Source organism: Pogona vitticeps, chromosome 7, assembly GCF_051106095.1.
Source record: "Pogona vitticeps strain Pit_001003342236 chromosome 7, PviZW2.1, whole genome shotgun sequence".
NCBI classification, from domain to species: Eukaryota; Metazoa; Chordata; class Lepidosauria; order Squamata; family Agamidae; genus Pogona; species Pogona vitticeps.
In genome coordinates, this window is record NC_135789.1 from 2,516,162 (window position 1) to 2,537,000 (window position 20,839).

Below are 20,839 nucleotides of genomic sequence, written 5' to 3' on the forward strand. Positions count from 1 at the left end.
ACTGCTCTAACAGTCAGGACGTTTTTCCTGATATTATAACTTGAGCCCACTGTTGTGTGTCCTGCACTCTGGGATGACCGAGAAGAGATCCTGCCCCTCCTCTGTAGGACAGTGTCTCAAATATTTTTAAAGTGCTGTCCTTTCTCTCCCCCCCCCCGCCCCCCATCTTCTTTTCTCAGGGCTAAACATTCCCAGATTGATTGATTCTGCCCTCCTTCCCTGTTGCAGAGTAAGGTCTTGGCTCATGTCAGGCAAGCCCACGTTTGGGGTTTTAAACATCAAATCTAGTCCTCAGGCTGATTTTTGCCCATTAAGGAAGGGCTTGGTTCCTCAAGGATCCCTCCCCTTCGCGTGGCATCCCCATGCCACTGGGGTGGTGAACCTGCCAGTCTGTGGCCTTCCCTCTTTCCCACCCTGCCCGAAGCAGGCACCTCCACATCGCCCCTGCCGTAGAGCCGCCTCCGAGGCGAGCCCATTCTGAGAAAGCACAGCCGGGGTGGGGGGCAGGATTCCTGAGGTCTTTCTGGGCAGGGCCTTCTAGGCTTCTCCCACCGCTCCTGTTTCATGGCCCCGAATAACACTGATGGGTCTGAACAGCTCCAGCCAGGCGACGAGGGGAAAGAATAACAGGCTCCCCATGTCAGGCGCGATTACGGGGCCGTTGCTATTTAGGGAGAGACTGGTGGATTTAAGGCTGCTTCTGTTCTATTGTCTCAGCCTCTGGGGCACTGGAGACTGGAATTTGGTGGATAGGTTGGGAAGGGAGGGGGGCTGGGGGCAGGCCTGGTCGGTGGGGTGGGTGCTGCGGCTGGAAACCTTTCTGGCTCATCTTGGAAATGAACAGCAGCAAAAATGGTTTTTGCGACAGGGGACCTAGGATGTGAGGCAATGGCTGCTGAGGCTGTGACTGTGAGGAAGAGCCAGTCCCATGAAAGCAAAGCCCCTTGTCTTCTTTCTTTGTGCAGCTTGGCTCACTGACTTGAGTCCTCTGCTGGTTTTTCTTTGGTGCATCTGCCGATTGTAGATGCTCTGCTGTTTGCCATTCAACAGAAAGGAGACGATGTTTTGATCTCCCCTCCCCACCACACACACAAACACATCAAAAGCTCTGTGATTTCCTGGATCACATAACATCTCAATTCAGAAACTATATTCGGTGGCTTGGCCATAATTTCCTTCGCAGCTCTTGACTTCGGCCTGTGTTGGTCTGTTACATTTATCTCGGCATCTGTCTCTTCCCTGTGATAAATTTCTGCAGAAAAGCCTCTCGTAAATTCTACATCTTCAATATTTTTGTGGCATAGTAGCTAGTTAAAAGAGTTGAAATGGGGAGTGTGGAAGTACCCATAAACAACACTGAGGTTAAGGAAAAAGGGAGAGCAGCGTAGATTTTGGAGAAAGATGATAGCCACTTTGCTCTTGTTTTTACTTTTTCCAAAGTGTTGAAAGTAACATAATAGAGACACTGTGGTGTGCAGACTCATCCTTCAGTCATCTCCTGTCAAACAGGTCTTCTAGGGTATTTTGTGGTGCTACAAAATCCTGCTGGACTTGTTTGATTAGAGACATTAGCAGAACAAATGAAATCATGTGCAAACCTCTTTTCCCTTTGATCTCTATCCCTTGTCCGCGTCCATCTCAGGATCTGTAAAAGGGGCTTTAGATGACAAAGGATGCGAACAAGCCAAAATGGATTATCCGAGACTTGGAGTAGGGTAGACGTCAAACCCGTGGGATCTCCATTGCTTCTCGCTAAAACAAGCTAATTTACCAGTAGAAAAGGCACATATAGAATTAAACAATATGTTTTTAACACCAGAATTGAAGGAAAGCAGCAGTCCTTCCACATAAAAATCCACTGTGGGGTGCTTTCAGCGTTGTTCTTTTCAGTCTAGTGGCCTTTTTGTTTCTCTTTTTAAACATTTGTGGGGCAGGGGGGGGATTGCTTTGTTGGTCTACTATAAATTACTTAGGATCTGCCTGTAGACCCGGAACTAGGCTGTTCCTAGTGCTAGAGACAGAAAAACCAAGTTAAGAAGGCTGAAGGCAAAACACTGTGTTGGGTTACCTCTAGTGCACAGTGGGTATATTTACAGGGCTCTGTGCCCGCGGCCCGCGGCCCTATGCCTGGCTTTGGAGGTAGAGTTCACCAGAGTCTTTCCACCTGAGCAGAAATCAGGTTGAGTGCCTTTCCATGGCTTGAAAAACTACTTTTCAGGAAGAATTAACATTTTCTAACATCAAGATTTTTTTCCAAAAAAAAATATATTAATTGTTACATGCTATTTTTTCTTGCATTGTTGTTACTGATTACTTTTTCCTTTACATTTTAGTTTGTGAGGGGGGAGAGAAATTATATTGAAAAGTAAGAAAATGGGCTAAAATTTGGAGGAGAGAAAGCCCCAAAGAAAAGTAATAAATAACATAAAGCAGTCACTTTACAATAGTTACATTATTTTGCAAAAGAGCCATTGTTGATCCTGAATTTACAAAAAGCAACACTTTGTAATTTATAACACATTATGTCCTAGCTCTGAGCTGAGCAAAAGAAAGGCACCAGCTTGCCTTTTTTAAAAACTTGATCGGCAACCTCTCTCTCTCTCTCTCTCTCTCTCTCTCTCAGCAGCAAGGGCATAGCAAAGAGAAACAGTGGGGGGTTTGAATCCTATTCAGACAACTCCAGTTTAAAATAATAGGCATAGGGAAACCAAGTGTAAGCAAGAGAGAAGGAGCCCACTCCCACTCCGTAAGATCATCCTTCCTTTGGCTGATGGGCCACAGGTGACCTTCCTGGCGTTGCTCTTAGACTGGAAGGTCAACCCCCCCTCCCCTGCCTTAACCAACCTCAGAAGTGGTGAAGGCCAGTTGAGGGGTGGGGTGAGGTGAGCACTGAGCTTCCGTATCCTGGAACTCTGGTCGGGAAATAATTAAAAGTTCCCGACCTCCAATAAATGCCCTCATTAGTGCTAATGTTACAACTATTAGAGTAAAGCTGGTGATAATGGTAGGAAGTCAACCTTTGTGCCAGTTCAAACCTTTCATTGTACCACATCTGGCTTTCATTCTTGGGACAAGCCCATGTCTCTACTGTCAGGTGCCTATACCTAGAAGGTGCATTCAGACTGTTATCTTCCATATTGCAAAGGGAGGGAGGGAGGGGACCTGGGATTAAAGAGAGAGGCATGCCAAAGGCCCCCTGGGTGAGCCGGTAGCGAAGACTGAAGATTCTAACAAGGGGCTTCAGAATATGAGCAACGATGCCACCTGCCCTCGAAAGCAACTCGGTGGTGCTGGTAGCCTGGGAATATCTCCTGGCCTATGGATAGCCCCCACTTGGCCCTACCACTCCCTAGAAGTACGCCCAGCAGTGGCTTCTGCTGTAGATGATCCCTTGACTCAGGTTTGGCAATGGGAAGAAATGATCCAGGAGTGTGTGTGTGCCAGCTGTGTGTTTTCTGCCTGGACTCTCTTTTGCACAGCAGAAAAGATAGCAATGGCTAAGCACCTCCGTGAGCCTCCTGATCCGCCCTCGGACCCACATCGTCGTCGGCTCGCAAGTCCCCCCCCCCCTGGGGATCAGCCCTGTGTCTCTGGGGCCGTGTTGGCATCCTTCCCCTTAGCAGCCTCGCCAAGGGGCAGACACCCATCTGTCTGCTGGCAGCGTGGCAAGGCGGGAGACCCCTGGCTTGCTTTGCCGAAGAGGGAGACTCTTTCTATATGGAAATGAAGAATTTAGGCTAATGGAGCTCAACCATCTCTAATTTTGCGATGGCAGGAGGATTTTGATTGAAAGTAATTAAGCAAGCTAGCTGTAAAATTAATTAAAGCAAAAGGGGGGATTTTTTATTGGATTGGATAGCGATATAGCGGCTGTCAAATGGGGGACGGATGGGGGTGACCTGAATTCTCTGCCCTCCCTCCCTCCCGCTCGGGACGTTTATGTCACTGTAATCTCCTTACAGCGGCTGGTGCGCATTTGTTTGAAATAATCAAGGAAATATGGTCAGAAATTGTCAGCCTTCAGATCTAATTTACCTGACAGCCTTGTGTGGGCCAGAATGCCGGGGGGGGGGGAAGAGAGGAGGGAGGGAGGGGGAGAGAGAGAGAGAGAGGGGTGAGCTCACACTCTCATGTATGGTAGTAAAGGACATTCTCCTCTCTCTCTCTCTCTCTCTCTATCTATCTATCTCTCTATCTCCTTTTTCTGTTGTGTATCTTGAGCCAAGACTCTCTCCTGACTCCACAACCGCATACATCCCAAAAGGAAAAAAGGTATTAAAAGAAGTTAGTGAATTTTCCCCAAGTCCCTCCTGTTCTTTTTTCCTCCACCCCGAACCCACCCTCTGTTCTTTCTCTCCTCTCAAGCTTCCTCATCCCTCTGCCATAACCAGCTTTAGGGTTTAAGGAATATAGGATTAAGGGAGGTGGCTGTAATTCGGTATTCCAGATGGCTGACAACAACTAAATCCACAGTCACAAATACCTCCGTTTTAAAAATACTTCCAAATTAGTTCCTTTTTGTTTGTTTGTTTGTTTGTTTGTTTCTGGTTTGGCCTGAAGGCTCTACAAACAGCCTTTAATAGTGACCCGCCAAGCTCAGGGAGGGGTTCTTCTCTCGCTTGCCCCCCCCCAATCCTTAAGATGGTCTCTGCACGTTATCCAGGGCGTTGGAGGTACTGCTGCGGCCAAGAATGGGGCATGGTGATGTTTCCAGGCCTCTCCTGGGGGGAGGGACACAACGCAGACCTGTATTTCATTGTAAACTTTGCACTGCAAGCAAGATGCAGGAGGAGACAACAGCGTCAAGTGACAGGTGCTGGTGGGCAACGGTGGCACTTCCCAAACACAGGTAGCTCGTCTGCTCTCGTGGTTTCAGAATCTTGGCCACCGTCTTCTCCAGTTTCACTCCTTGCTAAGCAGCTCCACTCTGGAGAAGGCTGAGGGAGCGAGCAGAGAAACTGAAAGAAAGAGGTCACTGCCAGAGGCCCTGCTATGCCAGCGAATCACTCTGGGCAAAGATTGCCCAGGCTGGTACTCGATCCAAGGCCTTACGTTACATTACCCCCCTGGGGCTAGTCCAAACAGGCCAACAGTGCTTTTCCGGCTTCCCACCAAGGCAGAAATGTGGTTTTTACAAGGAGATTGCAAAGGAGGGCATGTGTGTGTTTGGCCACTGGCCTATGCCAGAGCAGACTGAGAACTAGATCCTCTTGATACCAACTCCCTTGTTTTAAGAATGGGAAACGTTGGTTTGTTTATAAGTGAGTGGTGGGGTCTCTAGTCTTACACTCTGCACGCAGATGCTCCTAGCTGACATTTCCTGGGTTTGTTCTCATTTGGTAACTGCATCCCTATGCTGGGTTGAGGACCATGCCAAGATCAGAGATCCACTCGTCCTGTCTAAGAGTGCTTTTTTGCTAATCCCAAGATGCTGCAACTCCGGAATCCAGCACCCTGCAACCTGGTATCCTCTGGTGTGCTCGTTCTGCCCAAGGACCCAGGCGTCCCAGAGGAGGATCACATGGCTCAGCTATGGGTAGTGTCAGTCTATCATGATAGTCATCCTCTCCAAAGTAACTTCCCAATCTCTGCCTTTATAACTTCAGAATAAGTAGTGTTTCACCATCACCACCACTATCTGGAGCTCTCTCCCGGCAAGGACATCCCGAAAACCCTGAGATCTGTCTAAGACGATGGTCTTGGGGCTTCATTAATTCTGAACACGCAACACCCCCCCACACACACACACCAAATGCCATCTCCCTCTTCCATGGTTTGCTTCCCCGGCTTACTCTGCTAGCACAGGCTTGTCTCGAAGCTTATTAAAGCAGCACTTTTGCTGACCTTCGAGGTGAATTTGCTCGTAGCTGTGTGTTCCCTCCACCGCTAGTTCCAGTTTTGCATCGAGCAATGGCTTATTAAAAGGGGGAGGGAGGGATCCCAACGGCGGTTGCCTTGGAGGTCGCTTTCCGGTGCTGTTCGGGGGCTCTTTCGAGTGGCTTTCCCTTCCAAAGTAAAAAAGAGAGATCACGTTGTCCTCAGTCACTTGCGTGGTTGCTTGTGGTGAGTGAGAATCCCCTCTAGGAAACAGGCAGAGAAGTTGCAGGATCCGACACAGGAGTCTCAGCATATGGAGCGTGTGCATGGCATGCTGGCTTGGTTGTGTCTCTCTAATTGGAAATTGGAAAGACAGAAGGTTCGGTAACCCTGTCGGGTTGGCGGTCCCTGGCATTACCTCTTCCTCAGCTCCTGCAAGCAGCCTGCTGACACATAGACTCCCAGGAGTCAGAGAAAATTTCAACTTTCTGGAAAATATTGATAGCGGCTGTGTTTTTTCTGTTGGGCTAGTTCACATATCATGCGTATGCGCTCTTTTGCCTAAGGCTGTGTTACTTTATCTTCAGACGTGTCTCCCACCTCTATCTCTTGTCATTGGTCTTGGTACCAGAGCTGAGAAAGTTACCTCTAAGAAGGAATTTATTCCTGTTACATTAGATTGCTTAAAAAACAACAACAATACATTGATGTTATGGTTTGTGACGTTAAGCAGTGTTGTTGGTTTTCACTTGTTGCTTTTTTCATTACCTATGCGGAGAAACACTGTAACCAAAGTCTTGGAGTGTGTGTGTCTCAATATGTAGTAGCGCAGTGGCCAAAGTTGCAGTGCCTAATTGAGGCTAATTAACAGGGTGCCAGCCAGGTGTCCAGTTGTGCCCCCAACCCCTTGTTATTTAGCCTTAATTAGCGGCCACGACTTCTGTAGTTGCACTACTGTATATGTGGGTGGGAGGAAATCAGTGGGATTTTGGCATTTAGGATTTCGGAATGCAGGGCACAAGAACTGGAAGTCCTTCCCAAAGTTCCCAGAAACAGTGACTGAGTATAGCAATTATGCTACACCATTGCCTCTTATTATATTAATTCTGGAATGCGACTACTTTACACTCGTGTCACATTGCCCTTTGCAACTTTTAACAGGTAGCTCTGTTACTTATAGCCCTTTAATTCCAAGCTTTGCTTGGTAATGAGTAGCAAATTAACCTGCAAATATCTACTTCCAAGTAGCCATTCATCACTGTTTTGCTGAATTGGTCTATTTGCCGTGTAAAGCTCCCTAAACCTCGGATGGTGGTGCTCAGTGTTGACTGTTTTGTTGGCTGAATTGCCATTCCGTTGGGGATCCCCTCCACTTTTCTTCCAGGGGCCCCATAAATAAGAAGGTTCTCCTTAGGAGGCAAGAAGGACTCTGAGATGTTTCCTAGTCTCTGGACCTCATCAAAACTGTTCAGCTTGTCCTGTTCAAACAGCCACCCTTAGGTCCTTTTTAAGGAGAAAGGCAGGAGAGAAATATTTTAAATAACAAATCATAATAACAGAAGTCTGGCATTCACATTTCAAGCTGAATCTGCTACGACAGAAATGCCCGGCACATGCCTGCCTTCATCCATGGGAATGCAGCCTTGGGACAGAAACAGGCAGAAATCTTTGGATCTACTCACCGTCAATGTTTTTAGACCCCTTTCGGCACCTCGTTTACCACTGAGCAGCGAGACTTTCCAAGTAATTATTGTACACCCCCTCACACTCATGCACACCCACTCACAACTTCTCTGGTAACTGGGATGACCTATTTACAAAACAGAAGATGGGAAACACACCCATTTGCTTTGCCTGCCTCGGTCATTCCCTTGATTCAGTCGGGGAGAAAGAAAATGGGCAGATCGGTGCTTTTCCTCCCCACTCGTGGTGTTCAAGTGCCCCCAAGCAGCAGGTGGAGACTCTTTGCTGAGGATGGTCCAATTTTAACTCTGCACATGAAGGTTTTTCAGGCGAGGACAACCATTTATTCTCGAGTTGTACGGTCTGGGACTCTTGCTTATGTCTACAAACTAATGATAGATCTAAGCAAACAAAAAGGTTGCTGCTGTGGAGAGGTTTTGTTTTGTTTTGTTTCGTTTTGTTTATCAATGGATTGGCTTGACTTCTATCCTGCTTTCCTCCCAAGATGGGGACTGAAAATGCATCTCCCCCCCCGTCCTCCCCCCCCCCCCCCCGTTGCATGCAAGAGTCCTGCCTCTGAATGGGAGGAGAGGCCAGCATGTGAGAATCCTTCCTCGGGAATACATTTCACGTTTCCCACAGTGCAATTGACAACTGTGAGCTGTATGAAAACGGTACTTTGCAAGGGTCATCTGCCCACTTCCGTCCCACTGAATGGGTTCTCCTCTTTGCCCCCCCTGTTCATCCACGTACCTCCTCTTCTGGGATCTGTTTAGACCTACTACCCAGAGGGAGAGGGGAACTGATGCCTCTTGACCCCATTGTCCCATGTGGGTGTGAGCAGATGAGCATGCCACCGAGCCTTGGGGATGCCGGGATCAGTCATAGAAACTCTGCCAGGAAGTGGAGCTCGGCAAGAATGCCAGCCTCAGACACTGGTGAAAACCGGAGATGATGAAAGAGCTTTGTTGCTGGGGAATAGGTTCCCAATTTACCAGAGAGCCCGTGGTTGGGAACACAAGTGAGAGATTGTGGGTGTCCTTGCGACCATCCCAGAGGTTTCTAGTTGGCCATGGTGGGAAGAGCCATTTCTCAGAGGAGAAAGACAGTGATTTAGGACTGTGAGCACCAGACACAACTGACTGACTGGTGTGGCATGCCAAGGCAATTCCAGAGAGACTTGAACAGCAGTTGACCCCCTCCCCTGGGGCCTGCTGGTGCCCCCAGCCCCTGATCCCCAGAGGAATGGTGCTTCCGATACTGGAGGTTGTAGGTAACCTTTGCGGCTGGTAGCCACAGACAGCCTTCTCCACTGGGGCTCTGTGGGCATGTGGCAAATGACTTCAGTCTGCATTTGAAGGGCCTTTAAAGAGGCCAGGAGAGAAACTCACCCCCTCCCTCTCCAGAATGCAGGTCTTAAGGGCAAACTGATGTAACCCACACCCCCTCCCCAAATTTTGCTCAGCAGTTGCCAGAGTCCAACCGGGCCCCATTTCAGATGCCCCTACCTACGGATGCTTTCCCTTGTGCCTCATTTCATAGCCGAGAAGTCAACCTATTCGCTCGCATTCATTCACTCCTCCCTCCGAAAAGCGTGGGGCTGAGCAGGAGGGGCACTCACACAGGGCCACAATTCCCCACCTACAGTAAAGAGGGTGGCGAGGCGGGAGGAGGAGGCTGGCTGGGGCTAGCCTGAGCCTAGGAATTGGCAGGACCCCCTTTGCCTCAAGGGGGAAACCCCCCACGGCTGAAGCCCCTCTCTGCTTCTGATCTGCTCTCCTCCAGCACTTTCGATCATCCTGGAGGTGGCGGCAGCTGGATCGGTTTGGTTTGGATAGGTAACACACAGATCCCATCGCTCACTCGCCGCCGCCCCCCCCAACCAGCTTCCATGCAATATTTTCATCCCCACCTGAATTTATTTGCATATTGTTTAGGAAGCTGCTGATGTGTTTTGGGCTTCCTTCCTGTCAGACCTGGTTCTTCTCGAACAATCTTCCTCGCTGGTTTTATAGCCATTTTTCCCCCTGCCAGCTCAGGGCATTAGGAACAACAACAACAAAAATTTTTTTGCTGGGATTGCCAAAAAACCCTGTGTGCTCTACGACTCCCCAAACATCCCTTTATTTTTATTGTTCTGTTAATTACTGTTTAAACTTTAATAAGTCACTTTGTCAGGAGGGGGGACCTGCAGCGAGGTTTTTGTGCAAACACTGGGCCCAACGGTGACTCTGGTGTAACATAACCCTTTATACAATGTGGGAATGTTTAGACTGGAACAGAAACTTGTTATTTTAATGACAGTTAAAGAAAAAAGGAGGAGGGGGGGCAAATGAAAGGAGGAAGTGAGTTTGATGGGAGAATCATTTCTCTTCCTCCCTCTCCCCTCACCCCCAGTGTTTTCACTGCCTGCTTTCAAAGAGCATGCCGGCAACGGGCAAACAAGGGGTTTGCTGGCATGCTCTGGATCTAATCCTTTCCCTGTCGGATCCTTCTTCACTTAGTCCTGCTAACAGCATGTCTCCATATTGGCTCTCACGATAGAGGAGTGGCAGGTCTCATCCAACAGAACCGGTTGGTAGGTGGTTTAGGAGAGATGGCCAAGAAGGGCTTTGGCACACTGGACACCGTCAATTTGCAGATGTGCTCTCTAGGGCTGTTCCACCGCTGGGCAGAGAGGGAGGAGTCTGTGCCCAGCGGCACATGGCAGAGGGTTGGAAAGAGAACAGGGTGCCATATGGAATGCCCTGCACTTTTAAGCTTGCTTCATGCCAAAAAAAACTGGCCCATCATGGTTGCTGAAGAAAGATTCTTTAATGATTTTAAAGGGGGAGCAGATAGGTAAAATCATGGAGAAATACTGTAATATTAGGCTATTGGTGACTTAAGGCGATGGATGGATTCTGCTCCTCAGCTCAGAGGTACCATACCTCTGAATCCCAGCAGGGGATGATAGTGGGTGGCGACTCATGGGCTCATGCAGTGCTGGTGGGCTTCTTAGAACACATTGGGTCAACCTGGCTGGAATGCTCATGTTTGGACCTGGTGGTCCTTTGTTGTTTTCCAGCAAGGCCCATTAGTCGATTTATCATCTTCTGCTCAATTGCAGAGCCAACTCCCCACCTCCAGCCCACATTTTTTTTGTTATTTGGTAGCTTCGGTCAGGAGAGGGTCCTTTATCAATCCACACTTTAGTTAAGGGCTCTTTTTCCACTAGGCACAGCGGGGAATCAAACTCCCCAACTCCGGCTTCACAGCCAGGTGCTTTGACAGCTGAGAAGCACCCTCAAAAATAAATAAATAAATAAATAAATAAATAAATAAATAAATAAATAAATAAATAAATAAATAAATAAATAAATAAATAAATAAATAAATAAATAAATAAATAAATAAATAAATAAATAAAGCACACCTCCAGCATTCTCTCTGCATTTAGTCTCTGGGTGATTCTTGTTGGTGTTTCCGTGGTCCTCCCGAGCTAGCGAAGGTGCCCAGGAAGCTCTTGGCAACCCTGCCGCGCTGAAGTCACCTCCATGTCAGCCTGGACTATTTTTAGCCCCCAGCTATAGATAGACAGTAAAGTCAATGGCTATCTGCAACTTGGAAATGTTCAACTTTGGCTGACCTCCTCTGAGCAGCCGGACCAAAATGGCCAAAATTGGCGCAGTCGGCGGTTTCCGAGCAGGGCAGTGCTTTGAGATGAGAGATGGCATTTGCAGTGTGGGTGCCATATTCACACACACACACACACACACACCAAAAAAAGATGTTTGGGCTTTTATTGCCTGTGTATAAACAGTGGTGTTGGCTGTGGGGTGGAGCGAGGATGGACAACTCGCAAGCTTGTGGGATCTTACCTTTTTCATTTTTTAATTAAAAACTCAAGATCTGTCATCTTGGGGCTTTGGTGCAACAGAGAGAAAGGGAGGCAGGGAGGGAAATGAAAAGCATTCTAAAAGCAGGAATTTATTCAGAACACCCAAACTGACCCCCAGCTGCTTCTTTTGCGGTCCACAAAAACCTATCCTTAATTACCCCAGCCTTTCTTAATGTTCACAGAAAATGTTAAGGCTGCTATGGCTAATAAGTTGTGTGTGGGGGGGGGGTTGGATTCATAAATCCTTACAGAGGGGCAGGAGAGCACCCACAGATATTGGCAGAGCTGGGGTCGTGCGGCTGTTCTTTGGAAGCAGGACCCTGCCAAGTGCTTGGGGGGCAGCATGCGCCCTGTAGCATGCGGTAGAGCAGGCCACCACCCCCACTCCCTGCATCCAGGCATCCCACAGGCAACACACACACACATTTCCCTAGGCCACACATGTCACTCCGCAGACAGGATTCCTGACCAGGTTCCCACCTCTTCTACCCTCCCCGCACCCCACTGCCTCGACTGGCCACGGTGCCATCCTTGCCAAAAACATGGACCAAGCCAGGTCTCAGACGTGGCTTCCCATCCTCTCGTTTACCCTGCATCACGGTTAAAACCAGGAAGTAGCTGAGTGCCTACAAAAGGAGCTATAGATTTCCTGTTGTGGGAGAATTTGAAAGGGATGGCCTTTCTCCCCTCCACCCCACCCCGGCCTTCCTTTCCCGGTTGCATTTGTTTGCCTCTTTTTTTTTTTTTTTAAAGAAAGTGTCTCCTTTCTCTCTAGAAAGCAGGAGAGAATTCCTGGACATGATGCCGAGAGTTGTCTTCCTGTGCATCAGGAATGGGGTGAACATGGAAATGGGATGGGGGAGGCTGCAAATCAGTTGAAGTGTTTAAGCTAATTAGTCAAAGTGTTTTGTCTTTTCTGCTACCACCTTCTGCTACTGTTGATGTGCGTAAGCTTCGCTGCTACACAAAAGTCTTTCCCCTTCTCCCACCCCGGATTCTCGGCTTGGCGGAAACAGCTTGCTAACAGAAGCTAGCAGAAATATTTGTAATAACTTGCAGGAGATGCCGGTGGTCTCACCACTGTCAGGGGGGCCAGGTTTGTAGGCACTTCAGCCATGCGTTAGGCACCAACAGCCAAGGGTTTTAACAGCCAGCGCTCCACAAAACCCTGGACACGTGGTGGGGTTGGGGCATCTGCTTGGGAATATCCAGAACCAGCCCAAACCTCTCTGGCACAGAGAGAGCAGTCTGTCCTATGGGAGGATTTTAATCATTTTGTCCGGCTCCTAGGAACCTGTTCTTTAACTTTCAGACGTTAGACTCCCAAGCTTCTGGCTGTTTTGTGGATGTGCATCTCCCACCACCACCACCAGACACACACCTTTCTTTCCCCGGAGTGTGATTGGAGAAACGGAAGGGGACCTTCTTCCAGGTGTGCATTTCTTTCTACATCAAGGGATGTCCTGGTGAAATGCAGCACAGATGGCATCCGTAGACGGAGCAGCCCGTGGAAGCCGCTTGGCTTTTCAGGCAGGGAGGGTCCCTCTTCGGTGGGGAGGCTCAAGGGCTGCTCAGCTCCCTGCAAAAACGAATATTGACTGTTTTCCCCGAACCTGCCTGAGGGCTTCCAGATGGATGGAGCTGAACAGGCAGAGAACGGCCTCCAACAGCAGAAAACAGTTGTCGTCTCCCCCCCCCGCCCTGCGTACATACACAAGCACACATCCCTGCCTACCAGCCTCCCCTCTTCCACCCAGTTTTCTTCTTTCCCCATGGCCAGTGGGGGTCACTTTGGCCACTGAGCTGTGCTCAAGGGTAGAGCCCTCCTACCCACCCCCCAAGAAGGCAAGGAGCCACCGTATAGGTATAGATACATACATATACTGTATACGTGTGTGTGTGTGTGTGTATAAAATGCTGAGGTTTTATTTTTCCGTGCTGCGCGTTTCCCTAAATTGCCTTTGACTGTGTGCATCGCTAATGAAAGTTTATGCCCTTGTTAGAAGGACAGCCAGGTCCATTCCAGTTAGGGCTGGCCCTGTCTTCCTGCCAACTGCCCTCCCCTGGGTGGGCACACACATACAGGCAGGCGCACGCACCCTTGTGCGCGCACGGAGGCGCAGACACACTCCCGTGGGCACATGCACATGCGCCCGCACATCCTGACGGGCTTCCTCTCTCCCCGGCAGAGAAGTAGAGGCTGTTATGAATGTGGAGGGAGTGGGGGTGGGTGGGAGAGAGAAAACTCCATATTTGTCTAAGTTGCTTTAAAAGGATTTTATCATGTCATAAAAAGGGGGGGAAGTACTCTCGGAAATTGATCCTGCACACAAGTCCATCGGGCAGAAGGACGTTAGGATGTTAATGGCCATTTTGCTCCAGGGTGGCTTATTAAAAAATTTATACATAAATGCTTAAAATTGCATAAATTATTTAAAAAAACATAGTAAGCAATTTGCAAATTGCACTTTGCTTCTTTTTTCCCCTCTTTCCCCAATTTCTCTTTGTTTTTACACTTAACTTTTTTTAAAAGTGTTGCTGCTATTATTATTATTATTATTATTATTATTATTATTATTATTATTATTATTATTATTATTATTATTATTATTATTATTATTATTATTATTATTAACAATTCTCTCATCTCTGTCCTTTAAGAAGAGTTAGTTTCCAAACACCTTTCTCCACAGAAGAGAGAAGGATGTCAGAAATCAGACACAGAAACAAACCTTTTTTAAGCCAGAAGTTAGGACGGGAGTTTTTAAATTAATTAATTACTTTTTTTAGGGGGGAGGGGAGGGGGAGGAGAAAGCAAGAAGTTTCGACGTGATGAGTGTCTCTCCCGCCAGTGTGGAATGTCACCCACACATCCTGGAGATCGTAGTGGGGAGGTTTATGATGGTTTCCCATTGATTTGTTTCCTCGACGCAGCTGCCGACCTCTATTGAGGGACAAACATAATCAGCGCTGACGCAAATTAGATGGTTATTCGTTTTGAAAATTGACAGAAAAACAATAAAAAAGATGAAATGCTCCCAAATCAATAGATATAATGAAATTCAAATAATCCGAGAGATGAGGTCTCCATGGCAACTGATAATGTGGAAAAGAAAACAATTTAATAAAGGACAGACACACTTTGAAAACAGATTGGGCAAAGGGAAGGGGGGGCGGAGAGGGAGGGGTCGGGTGGTTGGGGGGGCTGGAGGGGGGAGCAGGGAGGGAGGGAGGTGGCGACCCTGGTGGTGTTTTAAGCCAGGGAGGGGGGCCGCCCGCTCGCCGCCTCTCCGGTTGGTTAGCAGCGCCGTAGTGAAGGATCACTGTCCACCCCAAGGACGAGTGCCATAATTAAGAGAGGCTTTCGGTCCAGAAAGTGCAGATTCAGGTTTTAATACACAAAATTATTTCAGGAGCACTGAATCGGAAAGTCGTTTGTTATGACCTTCCTGAGAGGCCTGAAGCAGGGGCATGTTGGAGGCGCGGCGGCTGGGCCCGCTGAGTTATGGCATATTTGTGTTTTTATAGTGTGGAGGGGAGGGAGAGAGGGGGGAGAAGGTTAAACAGTATTTACAGCTCACTTGTTTTCAGAAAGGAAAGAGAAATAGAGTTCATGAAAAGATGAGAGAGAGAGAGAGAGAGATTCCCCTGCCATGTGAAATGGGCACCCTTGGGTCAGCCTTACCATGGCAGGGTTTTGGGGTTCTTTGGCCCATCGGGCCGGGGGGGCAGGGGGCAGAACACAAACAAAAACAAATCTCTTAGAGGGACTACGTTTTGTACTCCCCACAGCCTGGGTTGCTTTGCCAGGTCCGGCCACACAAACCCGACGGATCAGCTGCTTCAGAGCCTTGTGGCCATTTTGCTCTCGGCTGTCTGTGCACCTTGCCCCAAAACACACCCGTGACTAGGTGTGTGCGCATGCCAGGGCGCCTCATTCTGTCTGTGCATGCTTTTCAGCTCAGAAAGATTGGCTCTTGCACATGTATTCCTGTACTCATACATGCACCCCGTGTGCATCCATATTTTGTTCATGGCCAGACAGTGGCCTACGATGTACCCAGATGTGATTCTTGAATTCTTTCACAGCTCTAGTTCATTACGTGGCTGCGTACAATGAGGTCCATGTGTGTCTAGCGTGTGTGTGCGCATAAACAAGACTTCATACACGCATGCATTTCTCTGCTGTATTGCATGTTTGTAGGGGGAGCTGATTCACAAGACTATGACTTAGCCTTTCCTTCATTCTGTGTACGTACAAGTGTGCATATGTGTATGCTGGTTTCAGTGGTATCGTGGAAATTTGGAAGTGTGAGTGTTTGTCATATGAGACTCCCTTTATCATATGAGACTACTTAACCATATCCCAAGGAGATGGATTCCCATGGATGGACTAGTTCTTTGAGTGTTGCTCTCTCTACAAGGATTGGGCCTTTTGTAAAATAAATGGGTCTTAATTTTCCCTTCAGTACCAAGTCAGTACCTTGAAGTATCACAGGGATGGTTCGTAACAGCACATTGCTGTTGGGAAGATCTACCCCTCTCACTTGCTATTATGGGTATTGTAGTGAAATTCAAAGAGGTTGAGGAGTTGGGGGAAAGGGCAGCTGCAATAATGGGAAAAATCCCAACACATTTGACCTTGTATCACATTTAAGACTCCACTACAGCCCTGGCTCCTTTCACTGATCCTGTAGGATCTGAAGCTGAGACTTATTTGGATGCAATACTAAAGACAAGACACTAAGAATTCCTTGGGTCAGTTTTTACCTCTAGCTGGCCTTCACCAAATCTTGTCGCTGTCTCTTTCTGCCCCTCGTTTTCCAAGAGAATTGTGAGGATAAAAGGCCAGCCTTGCCTTATAGGGGGTTGTTGTGTCGACCATATTCATGAGCATGCTGTACATGCAGAGTATTCTTTGTCTTAGGTAAGTGCAACTAAAGGGCATCAAGGATCTTCATGTGGCAACCATGCAAGAGGTTTTTTTTTTTTTGACCATTTAAAGTGGAGAGGGGTTTAGGAGGACACCGAAACGGCTGAGCAAGGTATCTGAAATGGCCTCAGTTGAAGGGTTCGCTACATCACCGCCCCGCAAATAAAATCTCACCAGTCAACAATTTGAGGGCCTTTTTGTGGCTCTCGCCCTGGAAGTGGAGCATGGCTTTGGAGGTGAGATTACTGTGAATTAGTCATAGGTACGTAGTAGCTTGCCCGTTTCTCCTGACATGTTCCCTCAAGCCCCATTGGTAGTCTGGGTGAGGGATGCTCAGAGTCCTCCTCAAAACAGGTACCAGGATCATTTTTCCCCCTTGAGTTTATGGACTGGGAAAATAAAATATGTGCTATTAAGCAGACGGTGATCCACAAAAGTGCTCACTGAAACAAACCTGGTCGTCTTAAAAGATGCCACAACACGTTTGTTTTTCTTTTGGCTTTTGTCTTACTTTTCCAACCCAAAAAAAAAAAAATTAGTTCAGTGCCTTTGGCTCAAAGACGGTCTCTTCTTACCTGAGCCGTGGCCTTCAGAGCTTCTGCCCTTGGGGCGGCGGTGTTTGAAAATCTACTCTTTCAGACTGGAAAGACCACGGCTAGTTTCCCCGCGAACCTGGGCCACAAGAAGCCCAGGTTGGCTTCCCTCTGGCCCTCCCGCTTGCCCCTCTTCGGCTGTCTCTCTCCCCACCCTGCTACAGCTCTTGTTTTCCCTTGTAAAATGGGGCGAGATTGATGGCGGTTGCGGTGCAGATGTTAACACTTCCGCCTGATTTATGGAGTTACTTAGCCTAGAAGTGAGACCACTTAGACTCGTTTTGGATGGTAAACCTTTTAACGTGGATAAAAAAAAATTATAATACATACATGAAGGAAAGAGGAAGATAGCCCAGCAGAAAGTGGGTGTAGGGTGGAGATACCGATTTAAGAGCCATGCCTTAATTTTATTTACTTTCCCTGCCCCCTTCCTATCTCTCTCTCTCTCTCTTCTTCTTCTTCTTCTTCTCTAATAATAATAATAATAAAAAATGGGGAGGGAACTCTGTTGAGACAGGGAACAGCCACAGAATGTCAGCTGCAAACTCACAGGCCAGCTCCTAGTTTAGGAAGAAATGTGTTCTGTCAATACAAATTTCAGAGGCAAGGTGGTTGGAAGGAGTACGGCAAAGGTGGGTGTTTGTGATTTAATGGGGGTCTGAAAACAGAGGCCGCAATGACACCGAGAAGAACACCCTCTGAGCTTTTCTGTGTCTTAGCAAGAGATTTGGGCGACAGCCGAGCGCAGGTGGAAATGGTTGGGTATGGAGGGAGGGAGAGCCTACCTGCCTCTCCTTTCTCCCACGCCCGAGGCCCCTCTTCTAGTTTCCAGTCTTCCCATGGAAGGGCTTCTACTCATGTTCCCTTGAAGAGGAGCCGGTCTACTTTGCATATTAAAGTGGGACTTGGATGTCCAAGTTCAAGCCCTCAGAGGACCCCGAAGCTCACTCCGTGAGTCTAGACCATCCTGTTTCTGCCCTGCCTGATGGGGGTTTTGTGAGGATCCCATGAGGATGGAGAGCATCACCTTGAACTCGTTGTAGGAAAGAGAGGAGATATATATGTGACGAACAAGCAAATAAACATTGGAGGTACTGCAGTCTGCCTGACTCTATATTCATCTGTTTATTCATTTATTTCAAAATGTAAAAGCTGTGTCTTTATCCCAGAGAGGCTCTCAGGGCAATATACTTGACGATCAAACATTCAGCTCAATAAAAAGAGCCTAAAATGTAAGCATTGTTACAATGAAGCTGGGAGGCCAAAACTCGTTCAACCCGCTTAAAATAATAAGTGAGAACATAAAAACAAAAAAAGGCTGGAACATGGCGTGGAAAGAGTAGAGCTTTTTTGCTGCCCGGCCAGGCCGGATGGCAGTGCTGTTGATCCCAAGAGGATCCTCCCCCCTGCGTGTTGAGGCAGACACAAAGAGAAGCCCCCCCCTTTTTAAACCGTCTCCCTTGCAGGAGGCAGGGATAGCGTGAGCAGGCTGGACCTTGGACACAAGGCTCAACCAAGAAGGATTTGCCTGCCTCTCCCGTCTGCCTGTCCAGATGCGGAATGGGAGAGAGATGCCCCCTGGTCCCTGGGTGGGGGCCGGGGCGGGGGCAAAGCATCTGGTTGGCGAGTCTTGGAAATGGGTGACATGCTGAACAGCAGGGGGCATCCTCTGTTTTGAACTTGGCATGGAGTGCGGTGTGAAGAGGCGGTCCCAGCCATTCCAGCCGCCAGGGTGACCCTCTGAGTGGGGCAGGATGCATAGGCTTCCCCGGTTCCTTCCTCCCGGCGTCCCTTCTTCCCTGTGCGGACATTCCCATCCGAGAACTCTTTCTGTTCTCATCTTGTTTCTTCCAAAAGTGGTCCCATTGGCAGGGGAATACTGGGAGTTGGCCTCCCAAAGGTAGCGTTTCCAGACGCCGGTTAGCCTGAAGGAAACGGAGGAGCTTCCTCACCCAAGGAGAGGAAGGCCTGGGCTTGCAAACCCCCCGGGGTGCCTCTGAGTTGGCCAGGGATCCATCCGCACAAGCTCCGACCCTGCTCCAGCTCACCAGTAGCCCAGCGGCCGATTTCCCCCCGGGGCCTCTTGCTGGAATCCATCAAGCAGGGTGCTGAGCACCCCTGCTTTGACCAGCACCCATCTGGTTTGATTGATCTTTGTGTCCCGTCCCCCCCCCAGTCCGGCTGGTCAGGGAGGAAGGGGGCATGGTGGAGCAGCTGCGGCAGCAGAAGCAGCCGTTGTCTCCGTGTGGGCCAGCTCCGCTTCTCCCCCTGCGGCCAGCCTGCCTGCCTGCCTCCTTCTCCCTTGGCCAGTTGATAGATGGCATAAATTAGGCCTCTGAAGGGGGATACTGCATCCTTAAGAAGAAATATGTCCTCATTTTTCTTAAACACCGTTTGCACTGAGTGAAATGTTTAGAAGGGACGCTGAGGGATAACTTTATTTCTTACCAGGGAGTTCAGAGCCGTTCAGTTAAGCTCATAAAACATGGGGAGTAAGGAAGCTGACAGGCTGCCCGTGCATTAGAAAAGCCATTCTTCTTCCTGTGGGAAGCTCACCCCATGCCGAGGCCTGGTATGTACCTGTGGGGTACTTTGGGGCCCTGGCTACCAAGGGCTGGGCTGGGCGGGGGGGGCTCCCTCAGGGACGGGTCCGCAGACCAGGCTTGCCAACGAGGCTATGGCTCAGAGGGAGCCCTCCTGTGGGTTCTGCTTCATGCCGGAGCCCTGTCCTCCCAGGGTTTGGGAAAGGATGAAGTGCATCCACAGGGACTTTGGGATTTAGGCGAGGAAAGGGGTGGCTCGTTTTGGGGTGCCAGCTTTCTGCTGTCCCTATCGCACTCCAGCCCATTGTCCTTTCTGGAGGCAAGGGGAGAACTTCTCAGATTCGACTTCTAGAATCCGCTCCTTCAATCCATTTTGGTTTAATATCCATTTATGGGGAGGGAGATAAAGATGACCATTTTATCAACCGCTTCCGGAGTTTAATTAGATTTCAAGCAAATGTCAGATACATTTGGGCTTTTGCAAAGGGCGGTGCGGGGGTCTGGAGTCTCATGGGTTAGGGCAGGAGAATTACTCTCTCTGCCTCCCCTCACATACATCTCCCAACACATTCCCCTTGTAGAGGTCCCCACACTTTGCCACAAACCTGATGATAGCCCCAGTGTTTCAGAAATAAGGCCAGAGCAGCCTCTCGTAGTATATTTATTTATTCGTTCAATTTACGGTAAGATCCGAAACTCAACAGAGGGTGTTGTGTGTCCACACATTGTGGCCTGGATTCCCCCACGGGAGCGGGGAACGTTTCTGGCACACGTATCCCCATTGTGGAGCTCAGGCGGCACATCCAAGTTCTTGAGGCTATGCATTGGCCCATTGGGGGGAAAAAGATTAGCCTTTGAATTGGTGGGAGAAAAGTTTGAGCCACTCCAGGCTTGCTTACAAAACTCTGTAGACATGGCACAGAAAGGGAGATTTCTAGCTTTTGCTTGTGGACCTGTTAGGCATTCTGCAGTGATGTTGTGTGTTTGGCAATAAAGTCAAAGGGTCTCGAGGTGCCTTAAAGATGACCTGGTTTTAATCAGGATGAGTTTACGTGGATTCCAGCACCCTTCCATCAGAGGCCCCCCGACCCCCTGTAACATAGCCCACCCCTGGTTGCTGATATTCTGAGAGTTTTGCTTGATCTCTTTCTTTACTCACCCCCCCCCCCCGACATCTTGGCTAGCCTGGCAAGTTGTTGGTGCCCCCTGCTCCATGAGCTGTTAACAGTTGCAATCCCTCAGCTCTGGATGCTTCCTTGGGAATTGACTGAAAATTAGGCCCGGGCAGCTCCCCAATAACACAAGCTGGGACTGACGCTCCTGCGGTTTGCCAGTCCAAGGCTAAATGGCTGCAGGGGTGGGCTTGGCAGATGGGGCAAAATGCCAGTGT

The 20,839-nt window shown here is 48.8% G+C and overlaps 1 protein-coding gene across 6 annotated transcripts in view; it reads left to right on the top strand.

Moving 5' to 3' along the window:
* The window catches only part of CASZ1 (castor zinc finger 1), a 108,244-nt gene that overhangs the window by 22,664 nt on the left and 64,741 nt on the right, over window positions 1–20,839 (top strand). The gene's annotated exons all lie outside the window — the stretch shown is intronic.